The sequence below is a fragment of the Culex pipiens genome, chromosome 3, assembly GCF_016801865.2.
Source record: "Culex pipiens pallens isolate TS chromosome 3, TS_CPP_V2, whole genome shotgun sequence".
Lineage (NCBI taxonomy): Eukaryota > Metazoa > Arthropoda > Insecta > Diptera > Culicidae > Culex > Culex pipiens.
In genome coordinates this window covers 63,368,600-63,394,557 of record NC_068939.1, presented here as the reverse complement: position 1 = coordinate 63,394,557, position 25,958 = coordinate 63,368,600, and the positions used below count along the sequence as shown (strand labels likewise).

The 25,958-nt window shown below is 35.7% G+C and overlaps 1 protein-coding gene across 9 annotated transcripts in view; it reads right to left on the bottom strand.

Moving 5' to 3' along the window:
- LOC120424315 (glutamate-gated chloride channel) overlaps positions 1-25,958 on the bottom strand; it is a 365,994-nt gene that overhangs the window by 264,206 nt on the left and 75,830 nt on the right. For all 9 annotated transcript variants that reach the window (XM_052711128.1, XM_052711125.1, XM_052711127.1 and 6 more), the window contains one exon: positions 20,422-20,448. The gene's annotated coding sequence lies outside the window, so the exon portion shown is untranslated. The remainder of the gene's footprint in view (positions 1-20,421; positions 20,449-25,958) is intronic.

The following is a 25,958-nucleotide window of genomic DNA, read 5'->3' as shown; positions in this document are numbered from 1 at the left end:
GCTAAAATGATGTCTCAAAGCGAATGCTTTCATTCAAAACCGGAAATTTCAAACTTGATTTTAAACATTTTTGATATACCCCCTACAGAAATGACTTGAAATTGTGGAAAATTTTCTAAGTCAGGATGGCACATTTTGGTATTATTTGAATATTGAAAGGTTTCATCAATTTTCTCTGAAACTATGGGAAATTTGTTAAAAAAAATTTACGAGTTAATTAATTTTGCGCTAAAATGACTTGAAACCCAAAAATGTTAAAGATGATTTTAAAAATTAGTGTGATATACCCACTAATATTTTTTTCAAAAACGTTGAAATATCTCTAAGTCGGGATAACCAAATACTTTGAAAAACGAGTCAATCGACAGATTAATGAATTTTGGAGAATTTCAATTCAGTTTCATTTCAATAATACTTATTTTTCAATCTTGTTATTTTTCAGAAGCTTCAAGAAATTCAAGCACAGGCCGTTCATCAATGACAAATGCATTCGGTGTGGTGAAGAATATCACTAATAACAACATGGAATCATCAGGTGAGTAGATTTGGCTGTTGCATATGAATAATTTCCGTTTTTTCACTAACTGCAACTGCTGCACTAAAAATGGTATGAAAATACCAAATTTTGGTATTACTTGTGCAAATATCAGCGACCAATATGTGATTTTGGTTGCCCAGTAATAGGTGGTAAAATACCATGGAATCATACCAAAATCATGTATGTGAAAGACCACAGGAATACCAAAATATGATTTTCCAAGGGCGCGGGAATACCTAAAAATAAAACCATGGCAATACCAAGTTTTGGTATTCAAGCAATGTTCAAAAATCCAGAAGACCTCAACTTGGTATTGAAATGGTTTTATTTTGAGGTATTATTTTACCCTTGGAATAACATGGTTTGGTATTGTTGTGCCCTTCCACATACAAGACTTTGGTATGATTTCATGGTATTTTACCATCTATTACTGGGCAACCAAGGGCACATTTTGGTCCCTGTTATTTGCCCAAGTAATACCAAAATTTGGTATTCCCGTGTTATTTACCCCTGCTCGGGTTGCGTGGTGGGAGCTTTCCAGATTTTGGACTGTTCGGCCCTAGGAAACCAAGCGCAAATATTGACGGAACCAATTTGTCCTCTCGAAGGCATCGTTGGTCAAATATTTGATGAACGGTCGGGTTGGCCGGAAATCATAACGGCTTTTGGTTATGAATTTTGCCCAGAGGTCGCGCAGAACTCGGGTCAACACTGCGAGAGAGCAGACTTCAGCCGAGGGTATTAGATAAGCATAATTGGAAAGTTTTTACGGCTAGCATTAAAAGTGATGGCCTCAGTCTAGGACAAGATACTGCCTCGGATTCTTAAGTCCGGTCTTAAGGGGTGGGGGAGACTCCGGTTCCGACTAGATTGTAGTCTTTCGAGGCGAATTAATTAATTTGGGAAACGGATGTCTGCGGCGCGGTTCGAAATTAATTGACCTACGACAAGTTCCGCAGGTTTGGGTTCATGATTAGTTTTGTCACTTTCGGAACTTTGAAATCGTGATGAAATTTGTTCAGCTGTTGATCACATGCGAAAAGAGCATTTTTGTCACGATTTCGTGAAATTTTTAGCTCGATTTAAGGCTTCAACTCTTTTCAGAAAACCGAATATCCTGCATGTCAAAAGTTCATACAAATTACTTGTAGAGACTGTGACGAGCCATGGGAAAGAACAGACTCATGAATAACTCATGCAGCATGGGTTCAGACGCAGAGGAAACCATCATCATCATCGTCATCTGTACGGACACAAGAACATTGAGTAATTCATGAACTGGGGACAGGTCGATGCTTCCAAAGTACCCTTTCCCGTTTCCAGTTTGGGGATTCATATGCCAACGAAGAGTGCTTCCTACCAGAAACATAAAAATTTATCGCAAAAATCGAATGTGACATACGACAACCTGGAGCAAAGCAAAATGTCAATCGGCGTAATATTCGAGCTTGACGTGGGACTACGTCGTTTCCAAACAACCATCAACAGAACCTCTTAGCGTAGTCCCACGCCAAGCCATCGATTATCGAAACAGACATTACACGCAAGGCCTACATCGTTTCTTGTGATATATTGGCAGTAATTTCCCTCCACATGGAGCGATTCGTAGAGCGTCGTCGTCGTTCTGAGCGATAGCAAGACAAAGCTTTACAGACGCCGTACATCATCATCGTTGTATTTGGTTCCATTTCTTCGGAACAACTAACTGGTTAGAACTGTGTTGTTACGCATCAAATCAGGAAGGGTAGCAAAATTGATTGTGGAATGATTTGGGTAATGTATGGGTTGATCGATTAGAAGTCAATTTTGACTGAAGGAAATGTGACAATTTTCTTCATATTCTATACAACCAAACTTTTACACTTCCTGTCTCACTTACTTATTCACTCATTCAATCAGACTTACTTAATCGCTTTTCCTTTCTTTCACTCTTTCCCTCACGCACTCATTCACAAACCTACTTAGGGGAAGGTGGGGCAAGACGACCATATGGGGAAGGCTGGTACGGCCGTAATTTATACAATTTTGATTATTTTCAGTATGAGGAATTGTTGCTAGCAATGCAATTAGCTGATTCTATGAATTGATCCGCTCATTATATAGTTTATAAGTTAGCTTTAAGGTATCCCTTTTCCCTTTTGTACATGTAGGACCTCCTACTTTGAAATCTCTGAATTAATAGCGAAAGCCTACAATATTTCATGAATAAATAAAAGTTGGTAGTATTTGGTGAGGTGAAAAGTCATCGATTGTGATTGGACACTCAATAATATTTTAACTGAATAAATATAAATTAAAAAAAGGGAGTACTGAAAAAAAGATTTTTTTTCAAGCCATAGTCTTCTTATAATTTTTGGAAAGTACAAAATAAGGCTTATGGTTCGTTTTAAGGCCCATTTTATCAAAATGCTTTTTTCCTAGATCAGTAGTGATCCTACCAACGACTTGCACCTATTATGATGTATGATTAATCTTTTGATTATTTTGTTGAGAGCTTTTAAAAATATTGTTCGTGTGGGGCAAGTGTACCATATGAATTTTTAGCATGAAAAAAAATAGGAATTGCTGTAACAAGTTATTTTATTGGGAAATAAATACATAAAAGTACATAATAACTGATAAACAGTTGTTAAAAAAAATTGTCCACACAAAATTTAGTGATGTTTTGAAAATTTACTATTTATCATCTCAGTTATTTTTTTTCGTAAAAACAATCAAATTTATAGTAAAATATTATTATTTAATCTAAAAATGAAAGAAACGTTTCAAATACATTCAAATCTGATGTATCTAAGTGATAACAGTTTAATTGTTAGCAAATTAACATGTTGTTTCATGAATTGTTCTTCTTACCCAGGGGTGCCCAACCTTTTAGCCTTGCGGGCCAGATTTGATTTTTCTAAAACAGTGGCGGGCCGGAACTAATATTTGATAAAAGTTGAAAAAATAAGTTTTTTTTTATGATTGGGTTCTTTTAAAGTAAATTAATAGAAGAACTAGTGTTGCAAATAGGATTCATATATCTTGATTTAAAGAATGAAAAACAAAGATAACTTTTAAAAATGTGTTTATTTAACTTATTTCAATTTTCAATTTCAATTTCAATTCGGTTTTATTTGTGAATAATCAATTTACAATTAGTTCATTTAGGTACACAACAGAGTTTTGGTGTTCCTTTCAGCTGTGATTTACATCGTAATTCAATCGAAAAATTATTACTTATAACTATGGAATAGACAAGAGTAAGAAAAAGTTTTCAAAAAACTTACAGAAAGTGCAATGGGAAAAGGATAGATAGAGAGAAAGCTTAAAACTAGATCACAGACAAAAATAATATCAATTATAGATGTGCTTGATCATCAGCTCCCCGAGGGCCAGAAATTGCTCCGCCTTGTTACGGCAGCTCCGAAACCGCGTCATCATCTCTCCCGCGAGAGCAAAGAACTCCGGCAGGGTAAAGAGATCTTCCCCGGTGACTCTTTGCTGGGCCGCATCGCCGCTACCGGCAGCGACCACGCTGGCAAACGAACGCCCCCATCCAGGAGGGATCGCTGGGTTGTCCGCTGGAACCGTACGCTGCCCAGCTGCAGGAACGGCTGCGCTCGTACTTCGCTGAGGAGAGTGGGACGCTGCTGCTTTCTTCTTCCTCTTTTCCTGCTCCTCGAGGTAAGCCTTGCGCGCGACGCATCCGCGGTAGTTACCGGTATGGTTGCCGTCACAGTTCGCGCACTTTACGCGCGGCTTAGTTTGTTCTGCATTTTCCCCCAAGTCCGCCTTTCGTGGCAGTGCGCACGCCTCCGAGAGGTGTGACTCACCGCACTTCACGCAGCGGGGCCGGAGGTTGCAGTTCCGCGAGCCGTGGCCGAATTTCTGGCAACGGTGGCATTGCGCTACGTCTGTCGGGTTCTTGGTGTAAAACCGCCAGTTTACCCAAAAACCGTCCAGTGTCTTAGTCCGCCGCAGATCTTGGATCTTGACGGTGCCGCGGTCGAAGTACAACAGGTACAGGGTGTGTGTACCTGTGACTGTTGTCTTTCGCGAGAGCACTTTTATCTCCCGTGGCTTTATTCCGGCGTTCGAGAGGTGTCGCTTCAGGTCGGCGATCGGACGGTCTTGGTAACCCTGCAAGACGACCTTAACAGGGGGCTTCTCTGGGTCGTATGTGTAGAAGTTGAAGTTGCTACGCTTCAGTTCTTCAAGCACCAGGTCAAAATCTTTTCTGTTCAGTGTGATCACTTGCACTGCCGACTTACCGATTTTCAGACAATATCCGAGACCTTCCAGCAACTCGTCAACATCGTCCGCCAACGTGTCCAAAACAAAAATTGGAGGTGGTCTTCGTTCCGTTGGAGAATTGTTCTTTTTTGACGTCGGCACTTTTTTCCGTGCACGACCATCATCGTCGTCGTCGTCGTCGGTAGTGCTGCTACCGTCGGTGTTGTTGTTTTCTTCGTCGTCGCTCAGCATCTGGAACTCGTTCCTGATGGGGATGTTGGCGGATGTTGATGTGCCACTGGCCGTGGCACCGGAACGGGTTCGCACTGGTGATCTCGGAACATACCCGGGATGTAGTAACTTTTTGTCGATTCCATCTGCGCTCACGCTCCCCTGCGCGATGGCGGCCGACACGGCGTTGGTTTGTTTACCTTTTTGCACACGGCCGGTAGACGAACTTCGCGGGTTTTTCGAGGCCGCACTCGAACTGCCACGGCCACGGCCGGCCTTTGGCATGCTGCAGGAGCAAACTCGCGGCTAATCACGGTAAACTACGGCGAAAAAAAATCGAAAAAACGATGGAGCACTGAGCACTTGACTGCTGCTTGCTCTCGTGCGTACACGGAGGTGATTAACTTATTTCAATTTTTGTATGTTTTAAATTTCTATTGTACAATTAAATACCTTGATATAATATTTGAAAAAAATCATTCTAATTATTATGGTCGTTACAATTTTTATTAGTTTAATTTCCTCAACACTACAATATGAAAAAAATAATGAGACATAGTAAAATTTATTCAAACGAAATTTGGATTCGAATATCCTTTACAAAAAAAAAACTTTTCGCGTTGTTGTGCACCTTAATTCAAATAAAAAAATAAATGATTTAAAAAAAACACACATTATAAAAAAGTGTAAAAAAATGATTTTACAGTCGACTCTCTGGCTGTCGATCTTCTCGATATCAATATTGCTCCATCTTCGATGAATTCTTCAGTCCCTTCAATCTGCATACTTCAATTCTCTTCATTCCTCGATATTTTCTCTTGCTTGAAGGATCTCTTCCTCGACGGTCCCTTGGATTCTGTTTGCTTTAAAAATCTCTTCCGGCTGTCAATAATTTCACTTTTTCATGGCTTGCATAGACATTTTACTTGCGTTTCCAGTTGGAAGGGGGGGGGGTTGGGGGTGAATGGTGGGGGGGGTGGGGGGGGGGGTTATGTGGGATTTATGGGGATAGTGGATGGAGGTTTTGGTGTTAGAGGAATTGGAATAGGTGTTGGTATTAATGTGAGTGTTAGGTGTGGGGGGGGGGTAGAAGGGGTTTTGGGGGGGTGGGGGGTTGAGAGGGGTTTATTGGGGGGTGAGATTGGAGGGAGTTTGGATTGGAGGTGGTTTTGTGTGGGGGGAGAGAGTTGGGAGGGGTAGATGGGGGTTAGGGTGGGTTGTGGATGGTGTTTGTTGGGGGATGGGGTTTGGAGGGGAGAGGGGGGGTAGTTTTGTGGGGAGGTTTGTATGTTTGGGGGGATTTATGTGGGTGGGTTTTTTTTGTAGGATTGGTTTTTTTTTATATGGGTTTTAGGTTTTTGTGGGGTTTGGGTGGGGAGAGGGGTTAGGGGGGGGTTATTATTGAATTGGGGGGGAATGTTTGGGGATATTGGTGGGGTAGTTTGGGTATTGGGGGGTGGGTTTTTGTGATTGTTTGTATGGTGTTGTTGGTTTGGATTTTATGGTTGTTGGGGGGGTGTTTTGTTGGGTTGGGGGTGAGATTGGGGTGGGGGGGGGGGTGGGATTATTGATTGGAGGGTGGGTTGTGGGATGTTTTTATGGGGGAAGTTGATGTGGTAAGTGATGCTGTTAGTGGATTTTGTAAGGGAGGGGAGGGGAAGGGTGGTTTGGGAGGATTTAGGAAGGGTGAAGGAAAAGGGGTTGGGGGGATGGAAGGAGGTAAAAAATTAGGGGGGGGAGGGAGGGATAAATAGTGGGGGGTTTAGTATTTTGGTTTTGGGGGTTTTGATTTGGGGGGTAGGGTTTTTATTGGGTTTTTTTTTGATTGATTGAGTATTTTAAGTTTTGTTGGTGGTTTTTTTTTTGATATTGGGGGTAAGGGGGGTTTTTGTGGGTGGTGTTTGTGATGGGAAGGGTGTGGGGGGTATTGGGGAAATATGGGGGGTTGTGATTTGAGGTGGGGAAAATATATGATAGGGGGATTTTCCTAAGAGGGGGGCCGGTCCCCCCCGTCGTCCCCCGGTCCCTGTCCTCTTACCCGGCCCTTCTCTCCCTATCGGTTCCCCCTCTCTGTCCCAAACAATTCCCCAAAGTTTGGGACCGATTGGTTTATTCCTCACTTTGCGCAAAGCGATTCAATTTTCCATATAAATTTGTATGGGGAAACCCATTTTTTTGGATTATGATATTTATCAAATTCACGTTTCATGCTATATCAAAACCGGACTCATATTCGGATGCTCTGGAATGTGCTCTACAACTTTGCCGAAGAGAGTATGGTGCTAACTTGCTCCTGAAAGAAGATATAGCGTCCTCAAAGCCCGAGCAAAAAACACGTTTTATGCGAGTTTTGAACATGCTGTATCTTTTTTTAGGGGCAAGCTAGCACCATACTCCCTTCGGGAAAGTTGTAGAGCACATTCCAGAGCATCCAAATATGAGTCCAGTTTTGATACAGCATGAAACGTGGATTTGATAAATATCATAATCCAAAAATAATAGTTTGCCCCATACAAATTTATATGGAAAATTGAATCACTTTGCGCAAAGTGAGGACTAAATCAATTGGTCCCAAACTTTGGGGAATTGTTTCGGACCCCAAAAGTAACCAAAAAAGTGCTGTGCTCAATAAATTTGGACAACTTTATTTTTTTCCATACAACCATATTACACCCTATTGCCCCACTTTCCCCTACTTACACTCACTCACTTACTCAATCTCCCTCTCGTGGTTATGGTTATGGTTATGGTTATGGTTATGGTTATGGTTATGGTTATGGTTATGGTTATGGTTATGGTTATGGTTATGGTTATGGTTATGGTTATGGTTATGGTTATGGTTATGGTTATGGTTATGGTTATGGTTATGGTTATGGTTATGGTTATGGTTATGGTTATGGTTATGGTTATGGTTATGGTTATGGTTATGGTTATGGTTATGGTTATGGTTATGGTTATGGTTATGGTTATGGTTATGGTTATGGTTATGGTTATGGTTATGGTTATGGTTATGGTTATGGTTATGGTTATGGTTATGGTTATGGTTATGGTTATGGTTATGGTTATGGTTATGGTTATGGTTATGGTTACGGTTTAAGTTTTAGTTTTGATTTTGATTTTGGTTTTGGTTTTGGTTTTGGTTTTGGTTTTGGGTTTGGTTTTGGTTTTGGTTTTGTTTATGGTTTAGGGTATTTAAATTATTATTAATCATAGAACATCATTTTGAACATCTAAAGATTTGTGGAACTGTTGTTTATAATAATAATTTTTGTTTGCAAAAAAAATAAATTCAAAGTTCAAAATTGATTTAAAGTGATTCAAACCTTATTCTTGCAAGGTCCTGTCGCTCGATAGGAACTCTGTTTTGACAGTTTGATTGAAACCCCGAGAGTAATATTTCGCCTCTCCATGTAGGTTGTTGACTCTCGTAATAATTATTTTTGATTTGCTGATTTAATATTCAATGCCAAACAAAACGGCACGACATTATTCACGACTTTTATGTTTACACATTCACAAAACGTTGATTAAAGCACGCTCAGGTTCCTTCTGAATTCTAAGTTTCACCTTTTTCCACCTTAAAAGCACCTAAAGTGCCATTCCGGCGCTGAATAACTAATAACACAGGTTAGTACATAACCGAGGAACCGTTTTCCCAACCCTCCCCCTCAAAGGTCACACAATGAGTAGGTGTGATGTGGGTGTGTTCAGGGTGGCAAAACTGACCACTACACACTGGTCGCTTTTCCGGGGGGGGAGAGCTTTTCCGTCGTTGACGAACCTCGCAGCGGATGATGGAGTGGCTGTCAAGCCTCCTCTCGACCGGCCGTAGTTGGGGGTGGTTGAAAAACGGTTCTGGCGAAAGAATTCCAGTGTGAGTGTTTGTGTGGGTATGTGAGTGTGTGTGTGTTTGTGAATGTGGGTTGGTCAAGATTAAGTGCGATATTTCATTTCCAGAAGTTGTGGTTGACAGGGTGCACGGAAAAATATACATTTTAGTTAAGTTGTCATCCATAATCTACGTGGAAACTTTTTTATCGTAATTTAGGACAGTCGAAAACGACAATCAAATTTGATGTTTCGAAATATATGAGCAATTTATAAGTATTTTGATTGTTTTATGAGACAACGCAAAGACAAAAGTTATGTCAAAAATATCAAATGAGACCAAACAAAGAGATTTATTCTTCACGTTTCAAACAAAGCAAATCCCACCAAACCTGAAACAAGGGGAAAATCCTGCCGATTCCAGCTTTTCCGTCACATTGCGTGTCACCAGCTCGAAATGAAGAATGCTGGGAAAATGGAGCGTGTGGAATGGCAGTGAATCAAATTTTTCACTTGTTCGTGACACATTTGTGGCACGGTTTCTGACGAAGCCCAGTCAGCTGGTTTGGAATGTGTGCGTGACAAGTTTAAATATTGCACGGTGCACAGTGGTCGGAAACGCAAATTTAGCAGGAATAATTTATTTCCGCTTCAGGGATGCATTTTCGAGCTTCGGTGTCTAAGAAGCATTTGTTAAAAATGAAATTCTACATCTTTTGGTCAAAACGATATTAAAGTGGTCCAACATTTTCTAATATTTTCAAAAACTATCTTCGCTTCTAGATGAGATAGAGGTATACTTTCTTGGACAGTATTGTAGTACTAGCCATTTCAAACAACTTTGTCGAAGACACCAAATCTCTATCTCTTAATCTGATCATTCTACAGCATTTTATATGAACAGCAGTAGGGTGGCCCATCAAAAAAGTGTTTTTATTGCGTATCTTTTTTGTATTATTTTTGGCAATTTTGGTGTCTTGGGGACATATTTAGAGCATAAAAATACGCGTCTTTTTAAATGTCAACGAACTCGCTAGGTCTTTTTGGTAAAAAGTTACAGCGTTTTAAAAGTTTTTAATAGGCCTTTTTCAAATGTTTGTATCTTTTCGAGGGGGACACAAAAAAATACGCTCCGCGGTGCATCAGAAAGCTCGAAACTTCTTCTTTAATATGAATATAACATCTCAAAAAGGTTTTTCTTAAACCCAAGATACAGCGATTTAAAAATGGTCATTTTATGAGATTTTGTACCATGCTCTATGAGAAAATTTACATGAATATCGCATTATTCAGTATCAAAACTGCTCTTAGTGAGCTCAAATGCAGGTAAAATTGGTTTGTGGACAAACGTGGTCGAACCTGGTTTTTATGGCAACTAGGGTGGTCTTAGATGACCTAGGGTGGTTCATATTCGTTCACTCTTATAAGATATGATTTTTTTTAAATTCGCATAGAAAGAAAAATAAAAAAAAACATTTTAACAAAATTCAAATACATAACCTGTTTTAAATAGTAAAGCAGCTGAGATATCATATAATTAGGGTGGCTCAAAATAATTAGAAAATAAAAAGATTAAAGATTAAAGATTTTATTCGTTAGAAAATGTATTTTAACATATTATTATTCCTCTACGTTTTGGTAAATCGTCTTTTATTTGTATTTTTTTAAATAGGATAATACTTTCCATGCATTTTCTTTGACAAAAGGAGTCATTTTGTATAATTAGTATGCCAATACGAGGATCCTTTTCCAATTTATATCTTTTTACCTAAAAATGCAAATAATGATAACGGTGCATTTAATCAAAAAAAATTAGTACCAGGTTTTACAACAAAACCTGAACACTAGCCTAAAAGATGTTTCCTTACAAATATAACAAATTTTCAGAAATAAAATAAGAGTTTTGGGAAATCAACTTTAATATCAATTTCTAAAGCGTGTATGTTCCCTGAAACTATTTTAAGGGTTCAAATCATAACCTACAACTTTTTCAAACGCTAAATCGTTAAGAATATGTATCATGTTTACGAATATTCACATTCCCATTTCGTATGGGCAAAATTGTATGAAGCTTTGTATGGAACAACTAATGATGCAAAATGGCACCCTTTAACACAGTAAATGCATGGAAAGTTTTATCCTATTAAAAAAATACAAATAAAGACGATTTACCAAAACGTAGAGGAATAATAATATGTTAAAATACATTTTCTAACGAATAAAATCTTTAATCTTTAATCTTTTTATTTTCTAATTATTTTGAGCCACCCTAATCAGATGATTAGTGCGCTGACCACGCGGACGCGCTGTCTTGTTTTTGCATGCTCATTTTCATTTCTTTTGTGTCGCTGTTTGTGTGCTTGGGTGAGTGGTTATTATAACTTATTGGACATCATAAGTGCAGTGCTTCTGGGGACGCGCAGTCCTGTTTTTTCGCGATAATTTTCATCGTAAATGATCGTAAAAATTTATTCCAACTGGCATTGATCGATTTTATGAAGAGTAAAGCGTCATTTATTTACTATTTTTGAAATTTGCTCGCGTTATCTAAATTGAAAATAGTAAAAATATACTGATAAGTCTAGCCCATAGCACTACTGCTCGGCTGGCACGCGTTCGATAAAAAAAACTTTTTAAATGATCAATTAGCTATCTTTCCGCAGCCGGCTGCCTAAGATATAAAATTTTCAACCGATAAACAAAATGCTCATGGTCACATCACTGCCACTCGTGAATCCTGACCTCATACCCATCTACTAACCCCCTCAAAACTCATGTGATACTTTGTCGGAGATGCAGTCGATTGGGCGGTCTCTATCACTCAAGTATCGGACTAACATTCCCATCCACTTCCCCGTGACCCTACCACTGGTCGTGGCCGGCGCCGGTATTGATCAGCATGATAGGGGCCTTTGAGAAGTTGCGAAGCGAGGAAAGATAGCTCCCACTTATCTTCCACGGCTCGTGGATGTATCTTCTGGAGGTCCTGGTCAATAACGGAGTAGCAACTGCGGGTGGGCACCTATGCTTATGCTTATGCTTATGCTTATTTTGAGCCACCCTAATCAGATATCATATCCTCAGCTGCTTTACTGTTTAAAACAGGTTATGTATTTGAATTTTGTTAAAATGTTTTTTTTTATTTTTCTTTCTATGCGAATTTAAAAAAAATCATATCTTATAAGAATGAACGAATATGAACCACCCTAGGTCATCTAAGACCACCCTAGTTGCCATAAAAACCAGGTTTGACCACGTTTGTCCACAAACCAATTTTACCTGGATTTGAGCTCACTAAGAGCAGTTTTGATACTGAATAATGCGATATTCATGTAAATTTTCTCATAGAGCATGGTACAAAATCTCATAAAATGACCATTTTTAAATCGCTGTAACTTGGGTTTAAAAAAAAACCTTTTGAGATGTTATATTCATATTAAAGAAGAAGTTTCGAGCTTTCAGATGCACCGCGGAGCGTATTTTTTGTGTCCCTCTCTAAAAGATACAAACATTTGAAAAAGGCCTATTTAAAACTTTAAAAACGCTGTTACTTTTTACCAAAATGACCTAGCGAGTTCGTTGAAATTTTAAAAGACGCGTATTTTTATGCTCTAAATATGTCCCCAAGACACCAAAATTGCCAAAAATAATACAAAAAAGATATGCAATAAAAACACTTTTTTGATGGGCCACCCTACTGCTGTTCATATAAAATGCTGTAGAATGATCAGATTAAGAGATAGAGATTTGGTGTCTTCGACAAAGTTGTTTGAAATGGCTAGTACTACAATACTGTCCAAGAAAGTATACCTCTATCTCATCTAGAAGCGAAGATAGTTTTTGAAAATATTAGAAATTGTTGGACCACCCTAATATCGTTTTGACCAAAAGATGTAGAATTTCATTTTTAACAAATGCTTCTTAGACACCGAAGCTCGAAAATGCATCCCTGAAGCGGAAATAAATTATTCCTGCTAAATTTGCGTTTCCGATCACTGTGCGGTGGTGAAAAATTTCTGTCGTTTTTTTATTTCATCATGAAATCGATAATTCAGAATGTTCGTTTAAATATTTGACAACCTGGTCAAATTGTAATAATTTTACTAAAAAAACCTTGTTGGATTACATCTCTGCTTCAAATTTAGTGTAGAACAACCAACAACGTTCCACGTGATCCGACCAAAACACACGTTAATCTCGGTCCGACAAATTGTACAGAGATTGATCTGCATGATTTATGAAATCTGGCTGCAGTGGATGATGCGGTACTTCAGGACGTTCGTGGCTGTGGCCAATGTCCAGCACGAGGGTACCCAACAAAGAATTAACAAATTTATGAAATAAATTCATTTTAATTTTGAAGAAGTTGATAAATCCTCAAATCATAACGTCAAATCAAGTAACATTCTTGAACTCATCATCCAAAATGCAACATTCACTTTCAGAGATTCACGGCAAACTCTGCTAAAAAGTGAGCCGCGTCATGACTGGATAAGTCCATTTGCTGTGCATGCTGTCAGTCCATCAGTCTTCATAAGCGCACGCTGCAGACAGGCTGAGGGCTCCGGTTGCCATTTGATATCCTTGCCGGGGCCCGTATTTCAGCAAGCTCTGAATAATTTAGGGACTGTTGATGCCCGAGTGCAGGTGGTACTACTGTTTGGGGTATGAATCGGTGTGGTTTTGCTTTTCTCAATATAGGAAGAGTTTAGAGTTCTTTCGAAGTATGAGCTGAAAAGCTTTTTCTGAGCAGGGGTAAATAACTAGGGAAAAATACCTTTGAAAAACAGCATTGAGCAATTCTCTCAGATTTCGGTCGTTCGACTTTTTTTGTATTTTTTAATCAGGCTGAAACTTTTTTGGTGTCTTCGGCCATTTGCATCATTAGTTTGTCCATATAATTTTCCATGCAAATTTGGCAGCTGTCCATACAAAAATGATGTAAGAAAATTCAAAAGTCAAAAATTGAAGGTATTTTATGATTGATTTGATGTCTTCGGCAAAGTTTTATGGTATAAACTACTGAAAAAAATGATACACCCTAAAAAAATAAATAATTTGGTGATTTTTTTTTGTCACTCAAATTTGATTTGCAAAAAACGCTATTTTTAATATGTTTTAGAGGACATCATATGCCAACTCTTCAGAAATGTCTAGGTTGTATAAAAAAAACTTTGACCGAGTTATAAATTTATGAATCAATACAGATGCTTTCAAAAAATCGGAATATTGGTCGCAAAAATTTTTCAACTTCATTTTCGATGTAATATCAAATTTGAAATCAAAAAGCACTTCAGGGAAATTTTGATAAAGTGCACCGTTTTCATGTTATAGCCATATTTAGGTATTTTTTTGAAAATAGTCGCAGTTATTCATTTTTTTAAATTAGTGGACATGTTTGTCCACCTTCGAAAAAAATATTTTTGAAAAGCTGAGAAAATTCTCTATATTTTGCTTTTTCGAACATTGTTGATACGACCTTTAGTTGCTGAGATATTGCCATTTAAAAACAGGAAAATTGATGTTTTCTAAGTCTTACCCAAACAACCCACCATTTTTTCACGTCGATATCTCAGCAACTAATGGTCCGATTTTCAATGTAAAAATATGAAACATATGTGAAATTTTCTTATCTTTGCAAAAATAATATTTTTTTCAAATCAATATTGAATGTTTGGCCCTTTTGAAATTTTCGTCTTGATTTGTAAATTTTGAAAATATTGTGTTCGACAAGATCGGAAAATTGCAGGAATGTTTTATATTTTAACTTTGTAAATTGGACCATTAGTTGCTGGAATATCGGCGTTAGAAAATGGTGGGTTGTTTGGGTGAGACTTAGAAAACATCAATTTTGCTGTTTTTAAACCTTTGCATGACAATATCTCAGCAATTAAAGGTATCAACAAAGTTCAAAAAAAAAAAAAACAAAATATAGAGAATTTTCTCAGCTTTTCAAAACTATTTTTTTAAAAAGTGGGCAAGCATGTGCACTTATTTTAAAAATGAAAAACTGCGGCCATTTTCAAAAAAGTCACATAAAAATGGATTTAACTTGAAAACGGTGCACTTTATGAAAATTTCACTTAAGTACTTTTTGATTGCAAATTTGATTTCATATCGAAAAATGAAGTTGACAAATTTTTACGAGCAATATTTCGATTTTTTTTTTAAACCAGTATTGATTAAAAAAATCATAACTCGGTCAAAGATTTTTTGCACAACCTGGAAATTTCTGAAAAGTTGGCATTTGATGTCCTCTAAAACATATAAAAAAAAATAAAAATAGTGTTTTTTTTTTTTTGCAAATCAAGTTTTAGTGACAAAAAGTTATATTAAAAATCACCAAACTGTTTTAAACCGTGTATATTTTTTTTTTCAGTTCAGTCCTCAACAATACCTACAACTTTGCCGAAGACATCAAGCCGATCAAAAAATTCTTTCAAAAGATACAATTTTTTTAATTTTCATGCATCATTTTTGTATGGACAGCTGCCAAATTTGTATGGAAAATTATATGGACAAACTAATGATGCAAAAAGTTTTTTTTTTTGCATACTGAAAGCACCTCTAAAGTTTCAGCCGGATAAAAAAAAATTGAAGAAAAAGATCGATTTCGCAAAGAACTGCTCTATTACTACTGCGAACCCTTTTTAGCCAAATTTGAAGAGTAGATTACCCATTAAAATACAAAATGCATTTTTCCAATATTTCATCACCGCCATTTTAGCCGCCATCTTGGATTTTTAAATTTTAAATCACTTTAGAGTAGGTTAAGGGTCATACTAATCCTCAACCATCAAAAATAAGGCAACGAAAAGAAAAATTCCTAATTCGATTATCCGAAGTGATTTTTTTCTGAGGCCTTACCATAATCGAGTCTGGACTGAAATTGAATAACAAAATTTGGCATCATACCAATTTTTGGGATTATTCTGATATTGTCTGGCAAAGATCGAATAGCAGATTTTGGTCTTGTTGCGGTCGTTGAAAATTTGTGGTTTTTTTTTTTAACCAATTCCCACATTATCAACCAAATTATTGAATTAGGAAATTTTCAGAATCATTGATTTTTTCCAAACTTTGGGAAAATGTTTAACAATGATGACATTGTCTTAAATTAAAAATTTTACAGCTGATTCCGTCAAAGTCTTATCGGCTAGTTTTGTATGAACTCGTGAGTGTAGGTGAAAAGGTCATGGTAAAGATATCGATTCCTTTTGTGGATTAAGAAAAACTAGGAGCTGTTGCTGATCTGTTGCATGTCCGAGAAGACCTCGCTTAGCTGAGTAAGAGCAGTAAGGCTGGTCACTTTGATTTTTGTTTAACATTTTCGAGTATTCTCGGATACCCGAGCAGGGGTTAATAACACGGGAATACCAAATTTTGGTATTACTTGGGCAAATAACAGCGACCAAAATGTGCCCTTGGTTGCCCAGTAATAGATGGTAAAATACCATGAAATCATACCAAAAGCTTGTATGTGGAAGGGCACAACAATACCATACCATGTTATTCCAAAGGTAAAATAATACCACAAAATAAAATCATTTCAATACCAAGTTGAGGTCTTCTGGATTTTTGAACATTGCTTGAATATCAAAACTTGGTATTGTCATGGTTTTAATTTTAGGTATTCCCGCGCCCTTGGAAAATCAGATTTTGGTATTCCTGTGGTCTTCCACAAACATGATATTGGTTTGATTTCATGGTATTTTACCATCTATTACTGGGCAACCAAGAGCACATTTTGGTCGCTGGTATTTGCACAAGTAATACCAAAATTTGCTACTTTCATACCATTTTTAGTGCAGCAGTTGCAGTTAGTGAAAAAAACGTAAATGATCCTTATGCAACAACCAAATCTACTCACCTGATAATTCCATGTTGTTTTTAGTGATATTCTTCACCACACCGAATGCATTTGTCATTGATGAACGGCTGTACTTGAAGTTCTTGAAGCTTCTGAAAAATAACAAGATTGAAAAATAAGTATTATTAAAATGAAACTGGATTGAAATTCATCAAAATTCAATAATCTGTTGATTGACTCGTTTTTCAAAGTATTTGGTTATCCCAACTTAGAAAAATTTCAACGTTTTTGAAAAAAAATATTAGTGGGTATATCACAAAAAAAAAATTAAATCAGCTTTAACATTTTTGGGTTTCAAGTCATTTTAGCGCAAAATTAATTATCTCGTCAAAAATTAAAAAAAAATCCATAGTTTCAGAGAAAATTGATGAAACCTTTCAATACCAAAATAATACCAAAATGTGGCATCCTGACTTAGAAATTTTTCCACAATGTCAAGTCATTTCTGTAGGGGGTATATCAAAAATGTTTAAAATCAAGTTTGAAATTTCCGGTTTTGAATGAAAGCATTCGCTTTGAGACATCATTTTAGCGCAAAATTAATTATTTTGTCAAAATTGGTCAAAATTTTCCCATAGTTTCAGAGGAAATTGATAAAACACCTTAATACCAAAATAATACCAAAATGTGCCATCCTGACTTAGAAAATTTTCCACAATTTCAAGTCATTTCTGTAGGGGGTATATCAAAAATGTTTAAAATCAAGTTTGAAATTTTCGGTTTTCAATAAAAGCATTCGTTTTGAGATATCATTTTAGCGCAAAATTATTTATTTTGTCAAAATTGGTCAAAATTTTCCCATAGTTTCAGAGGAATTTGGTAAAACACTTTTATACCAAAATAATACCAAAATGTGGTGTTCGACCATTGACAAATTCTGCAATTTTGCAATATCAAAACAATACCTTAAATTGGTATGATACCACATTTTGCTCTTGCATAATCCTTAAGACAAATTTTAAAGGGTCCAGGAATACCAAAATTTGGTATTGATACCAGAGAAAGGTATTATTACGCATTTCCCTTGTTATTTACTCATGCTCGGGATGTACTGCAATTATAAATATTGACAAGAAAAGTGCTTGGGGCGTAATCTAATCACAAGACTTTCCGTTTGCATTTGTGTTAGATTAGATTAGGAATAAGAAAAGAAGAACAGAATTAGATATTATTCTAAAGAATCTAAGTAATTGAACTAACCTTAAAACAATCCAAAATGACCCAATCGTACCCCTAACCAAACCTCACCCCCTCTGAAGGTAGTTTACAAAAAAATATAGTCAAAACTACGCAACATCTTCAACACATAACTCAACCCAATATTTTGTCACATTCACGCACTTCAAGCTTCACAAACTCGTTGAAACATGAAATCCTTTCGAAAATGCGGTAGGTACTAGTCATGGTGCGTGATACACCTTCGGCAGGCCTTTTCATCTATACCAGTTCAAGTCACGCAACTGGTCCCAACCATTTATAATTGTCAAAAGAGCCTTCTTGCTCGAGCTTTTGGGAAAAATACTTCACCTTCCCCGTTCGGGGTCTGTGTCGGTGAATCATTAATCGAGCACACTTCAACGCACACACGCAAACAAGCAATTAGGATGGTGTTACTACTTCGCCAAGGAATAGACTTCTTGTTTTTGACAGCTCACGTCACCAGATTTGAAGGAGACGCATGGTGACGCAACTCCTCAGCTGTCTGGCAGCTGGTGAATTGGGGTCAAAATGTCGCATTGTTCACTCACAATCGGTTGGCTAGAAAAAAACAAAGCTATAAATTACCGTGTCATAGCCGGGGATGAATTCATGAATAATAATTCCCGTATCTTACCGGAGAGGAAAAAAAATGGGCCGTGACTTTTGCCGCTAAACACTGTGTTTCTGTTTTTCTTCCAGCCGTCCGGATAACTGTCTCCGTCGGCTTTGAGATGAAAGTAATCTAGGGGAAGCTGGCCAATTTTCGATGGAATATTCAAAATATAATGATATATAAAATGCTAACTTTTTACCACCCTCCCCTAAAGCAACCAGACAACATTTTCCGAATGAAAGCGCCAAGCCAGATCGAACTGGACAGTATACTGCACAGTTTTTCACACTTTTCCGAGAAAAAAAGCCACTGACTGCAACAGCTCCGGCGCCATCAACAGCGAAAAGGGGAAATTATCCATTCAGACAGAGAGATCAACTTTTTCCGCTGTTTTAAGCAGCAGCAGCAGCAGCAGCAAAAAATTAGGTCACATCAATGGTGAACGAGAAACTTGGTCAGCTGTTTTTTTTCTCCTCGTCATATCCAAAAAGTTTGACATTTAAAAGTGACTGCCGGTAAGTAACTCCAATAATGTGCCAAAGTTTAAGCAGCTGCCAGCTTAAGGGGGATTTGCACCTTTTTGCTACCCTTCAGGTTATGGTGCTAATGGAAAGAAAAAGTTTTTTATTTTGTTTTTGTGAATGAAAAACTGAGCCATTTCGAATATTTATCAAACTTAATGGAGAAATATGGAAATTGATATCAGCATAACATCTGTTTATCCTAGCCATATTTCAGTTTTTTTTATTTAGGACATTTTTACTTAAAAAACATTTTTGTTTAAGTGAGGAAATCAAATTTTAATATTGAAAATTCATCTGAAAATTGCCAAGAAAGTATCAGAAATGCCAAGATAAAGTTAAATACACCATATTCTAGATTTACACATCGAAATGGGGGTGTTTAAATCGAGAATCGTTTAAAAAAGAATGTCCATGACTTAAATTGAGAATATGACTTAAATTAAGAATATTTGGGATTTCGTAATTTTTCGGAGAATTTGTATTTTATTAAGAAATTTCGGAGAAATTGTATTTTATTAAGAAATTTCGGAGAAATTGTATTTTATTAAGAAATGTTATTAAAACATTTTATCACGGTTTTGGAACACCTAGGATGTTCTAGTCCATCCGGAACTTCCGGAAATGTTGTGCAACAGGCTTATCAAAGAATCAAGTCGAACTTCAAGATTTTGCAACGGATCCTTCCCAGACTGCTTCGGTGAGTTATAACACAAGGGTCTACGGCTGTAACAAGGACTTTCTCGAACGGAACATAACAGCAAAGAAGTCTATCATACTCACTGAAGCTCTGCGGGTATTTCCCATGGTCAAAAACGTCGACCTCTTGCGTTTTACGTCAGTTGACCCACAGATCTTAACTCCAGGGAGTCCTTGTATGACCCAGCTCATCTCAATAAGTTCTTACAACAATGCACTGTAGCCTACCACACTGACTAAAGAAGTCTGGGTAGGATCCGTAGTCAATATCTTAAAGTTTCGACTTGTTTCTTTGTTAAACCTCTTGCTCAAAATTTCCGGAAGTTTCGGATGGACTAGAACATCCCAAATGTTCCAAAACTATGCTTATATGTTTCAATATCATAACTAAATAACATACAATTGATACATTTTGAAAACTCTCCGAAAAATTACGAATTCCGAAAGATTCTTAATTTAAGTCATATTTTCGATTTAAGTCATGGACATTCTTTTTTTAAGTCATGACTTAAAAAAGTAGCGTAAATCGAGAATCGTTTCAAAAAATGTGACTTAAAAACAGAATATGGTGTATAAACAAGTACAAGTAAAGTGGGGATTTAAAGCAAATATTGCATCTTATTCTAACAGCTAATATGTATATCCTTTGGTTGAATTTAAAAAAGGCAGACCTTGATACACGATTTTAAACATAAACTTTACCTACCAAAACATTCAAGCAGATATCAGGAACCTGAAAAAGAAAGAAAAAAAAACATTAAAATTTATGCCATATTTTGCAAATAACGATTCCGCAATTTTTTTCGTGATTTTTAAATTTTCACTCTTTGATTTGGTTTAAACTTTGTTCATGCAGTTTCCAAAAACACTCAAAATGGGTATGTAAATGTATGAACTTCTCAATATTGAGATGGAATTTTCTGATCGATTTGGTGACTTCCACCAAGTTGTAGGTTTTGATTTGTTTTTTTTTTCAGGAAAAATAGATACGTGGCAGAAAATCGAATTTAATATTTGAAACTTTTGATGACTTTAAGTTTTTTTTTTTAAGAAAAAAAGACCACATTTTAAAAGTTGAATTCCAAAAGCACGGTTTTTAATTATAAAAATCAACATGTATTTTTTAATCGCAGCCCAGGACAAAAAAAACAATCGAAGAGTATTTTACAATTTTTTGATAATGTGTACCGTTTTCAAATAATAGCTTTTTTTAGGCAAAAATTATTGTTGATTAGAGTTTTGAGTTTTAAAAATAATTCTTGAAAGAAAAGCACCTCTGAAAAAAATGTTCTAAAAGCTGGAGCTTTGACAATCGGGCAATTCGTTTTTGAGACACAGCCTCACATAGAATTCAAATCTATGAAAATGAATTTCTAATATTAATTTTCCAAGTGTTACCAAATTCCCTGCAATTTTCAACTGAAGATATCTCGGAAACAACTGAAATTGAAACCATCCTGAACTGTTTTTTCTTTCTGGATCAAAATTAAAAAAAAATCTTTTGAAAAGGTATAAAAATAGATGATTTTTTAATATTTCTTGGTTAGCACCAAATTATGAAATTTTTGAAATATTTTTAATTTAAAAAAAAAATAAAGGTGAGCAGTTCTCTAGGATTTCAGTCATTCGATTTTTTTTTTGTATTTTTTAATCCGACTGAAACTTTTTTGGTGCCTTCGGTTCAAGACTAACATTTCAAAAGGGCCAAACATTCAATATTACACCCTTTTAAAATGTTAGTTTTGATTTGAAAATTTTGAAAATAATGTTTTCGAAAAGATCGGAAAATTTCACAAATGTTTCATATATTAACATTGAAAATCGAACCATTAGTTGCTGAGATATCGACATTAAAAAATGGTGGGCTGTTTGGGTGAGACTTAGAAAACATCAATTTTCCTGTTTTTAAACCTTTGCAACGCAATATCTCAGCAACTAAAGGTCGTATCAACAAAGTCTGAAGAAGCAAAATATAGAGAAACAAAGTCCGAAGAAGCAAATATAGAGAATAGAGAGAAACTTTTCAAAAATATTTTTTTCCAAAAGTGTGCAAACATGTGTACTAATTTTAAAAAATGAAAAACTGCGACTATTTTCAAAAAAGTCACCTAAATATGGATTTAATTTGAAAACGGTGCACTTTATCAATTATTTACTGAAGTACTTTTTGATTGCAAATTTGATTTTACTTCGAAAAATGAAGTTGAAAAAATTTTGCGATCAGAATTTCGATTTTTTGAAAAAATCAGTATTGATTAAAAAATTCATAACTCGGTCAATTATTTTTTGCACAACCTGGAAATTTCTGAAAAGTTGGCATTTTATGTCCTCTAAAACATATCAAAAAATAAAAAAAAATTAAAAACAGTGTTTTTTTGCAAATCAAATTTTAGTGATAAAAAGTTAAATAAAAAATTCACCAAATTTTTTTTACCGTGTATCATTTTTTCCAGTGTAGTCCGTATCCATACCTACAACTTTGCCGAAAACACCAAATCGAACAAAAAATTCCTTCAAAAGATACAGATTTTTGAATTTTGATACATCATTTTTGTATGGACAGCTGCGAAATTTGTATGGAAAATTATATGGACAAACTAATGATGCAAAATGGCTTCCTTGGGCATACCGAAGGCACCAAAAAAGTTTCAGTCGGATTAAAAAGTACAAAAATTAAAATTGAACAAAAAATACCGATTTCGTAGAGAATTGCTCAGGTATTAAAGGAATATAAAAAACCATGGAATTTTATTACATTTGTTGTGTTTTAGTGCTGTATACTGTCATATAAGCTTATTTCTTGGTATTTTCATAACATTATTGTTTTCCGTGCATTATTCATTTCCACCCAGAAATGCTCACGGGTTTTCCTAAATATTGCCCCCACGTGCTTTCCCAACTACTGGCTTTTAACCCAGCACGCCTCCCAACACACAACTCAGCAGCACACACACGTGGAGCTTCCTAAAATGAGAAGAAAGCACCTACCTTTTGCTTGTTCTTTTGCGCTACTCCCCAGTACATGTTTTCACTTTCACACTATGCCCAACTTCTTGTCCCGCTCCCCAAAAAGCAACCCTGCGATGATGATGAAAATATATGGCGGATGAATAAAGCACATACACTCCCATTATTCCTCGTAACGAATCAACAACGCCAACCTGGGGAAGATGACACGACGACGCTGAATAGTTTAACCTTCCTGGTTGAACGGGGCATGATACCTAAAGAGACAGAGACAGATACGTTTTTTAAAGAGATATCCAATGAATGAGGATTAATCATCATTTTTTTATGAATTCCACTTAACTTGACATTCTTTTGTAATAATCTTTCAAACAATTTTTAAAATAATTTCACAGTTTATTTCACTTCAAAAACTATACAAATTATGAAGTATACTTGTTTGAACATGGAATTGCTCAACCCATCAAAAAATTTATCTTTTTGAGGCTGATCAAACCTCACCTTTTCATACTTGGTTTGACTGTACAGAAGGCAGGAGAGAGCTTTGCAGCACTTACTGGGAAAATCTTTTCAGTATTACACAGAGAAAGGGACCTTCCTTGGGGAATCAACTTCATGCCTCATATTTTATGAGCACGAGGAAGGTTAAAATAACTCGTTTGCCCTACTAGTCAACGTAGAACTGCACATGACTGGATAAAATTATAATTTGAACAGGAAGGTGACTCTGGTACGAGTCTTAATACAATATGTGAAGATCTGATAAAATTCTTTAAAAAAAACAGCGTAGATTTTATTCAATTCATTGGACAATTCCATAAAAAAAAATCAAATTCAAAAATAATGCATTGAGTGATGTTCAACTTTTAAAAATATTAAAAAAAATTTCAAACCACCATCTGATTTCAACTAAGTCGAATGTTTTACAAAAGAATGAATTGATAAAAGGGTAAAGCAGGTGGAGTTTGAAAATGAATAAACACAATGTCACAGCACAGTAAAATATTGTGCAAATTTTAAGGTGTAATATTACACCTTTTATGGTGTAATTTTAACACAATTTATACTGAAAAAGTTACTAAGCACTGGAATAGTGCTGATTAAAACATTTTTTTCTGACGTGAAAGATGCACCCATTCCCATATTCCCAGAATGAAAAAAATAAAAAAGTTTAAAACAATTACAAATTACAACATTTCAATGAAAAAAGTGTTTTCAAAGTAGTTAATGCAACAAGTTGTGAACAACAGATTTTTCAGCACAAGTCGTACATTTATCCAACGAGGTTTATCGAGTGCTGAAAAAATCTAGTTTGCATGTTATTTTATGTCAAACATCGATGTGTTAAGTAAATTCATCGTTCAAAACAAAAAAATATATTGAAAAATGTCACTTTTAAATACAAATGCTGAAAAGTTCAACATTCCTACTTGCTCTACCTGCTCTTTTTTGGAATTCCGTCGTAAAACTATTCATTTTTCCTGTCATTTTCAAACCACGAAACTGCCTTCTTTATTCTACTAAAAATAACGGAATCGAATAGAAACACTTTTCAAAATAAATGTTGAAAAGTTCAACCCATCAGCCTTGAAATGGATGCTGTAAAGTTGAACTTTTCAACACTTGTTTAGAAATAGTAGTTTATGCAGCAAGTTGCTAAAAGAAGATTTTTCCAGCTTGAGTCGTACATTTATCCAACGAAGTTTACCGAGTTGGATGAATACGACGAATGCTGAAAGAAATCAAGTTTTGCAACGAGTTGCTTACAACATTTTTTGCAATTCAAAAAAAAAAACACTTCTGGAATTGAATTTTATGTCAAACATTAATGTGTTTAGTAAATTTACCGTTCAAAACCAAAAAAATATTGAAAAATGTTACTTTTCGATACAAGTGTTGAAAAGTTCTAATTTTCAGCACTGGCATTGAAAGGTATTAATTTTCCATTCTGTTATTTTTAGTAGGGAAAAGTAAGCCGTTTCGTTTCTCCAGAAATACAGTAAAAGTTGACAGTTTTACAGCGAAATTGCAAAAAATAATATTTTTGCAATTCTGTCGTGAAACTACTTACTTTTCCTGTCATTCTTGAACGACGAAATAGCCTACTTTTCTGTACCAAAAATAACAGAATCGAATAGCAACACTTTTCAAAATAAATGCTGAAAAGTTCTACTTTTCAGCACTCAAATGGGTGCTGAAAAGTTGAACTTTTCAGCACTTGTTTCGAAAAGTAACACTTTTCAACATTTTTTTGATTTAAACGATTTATTGACAAAATACATGAAAATTTGACTTAAAATTTCACTCAGTGTGTGTTTTTTGGAATTGCAAAAAATGTTGTATGGAACTCGTTGCAAAACTTGATTTTTTCAGCACTCTTCGTATTTATCCAACTCGGTGAACCTCGTTAGATTAATGTACGACTCGTGCTGAAAAAATCCTCTTTTTGCTACTTGTTGCATAAACTACTATTTTCAACATTTTTTTTGGTACGCTTCTGAACAAAAATCTTTTTGCAACATATTGCATAAAGTGCTATTTTACCAATCATGATATTATTCAATAATTAGTTTTCAAAATATCTAAGATCTGACAAAATTCTTTTTTTCTAAAAATAAACTCAAAAAAAAAGTTCAACATGTTTTTAAGCGAGCCCAATCATACAAATTATTATTATTTACGCTGGAAAATGCATTTAGCATTCATTTCATTCAGACTTCTAATTTTATCAAAATATGAATGTTTTTTGAAAAACATTGTATTTGTCCCGTGATTTCTTTCAAATGGTCTTCCAAGAACATCTATTGTTCAAAAGTAAATTTAAATTTAGATTTGATTTTTTTTTAAGGAAATATATTTTCAAATGAAAGAATCAAGTTAACACTTCTGTTTATTTTGAGCATTAAACAGTATTTTTAGTTTAGCTGAACCACCTTCATGATAATTTAAGTAGAAGTCTGAAACAATCTTTAATTTTAGTCAGCTTTTTGCCTTCCTCACCTCACTGAGACAAGGCTATAGAATCACTCGAAAAATGAACTTCTTAAATACACCTCCTAGATATACCTTCACGTATACCTATCGACTCAGAATCAAATTCTGAACAAATGTCTGTGGGGATGTGTGTAGACACGATTTTTTTTCCACACGATTATCTCAGAACTGACTGAACCGATTTTGGCCGGATCCGCCTTATTCTGTTCGTTTTGGGGTCCCCTAAGACCCTATTAAATTTTATTTTGTTTAGTAAAGTATTTAAAAAGTTATGCCAAGAAA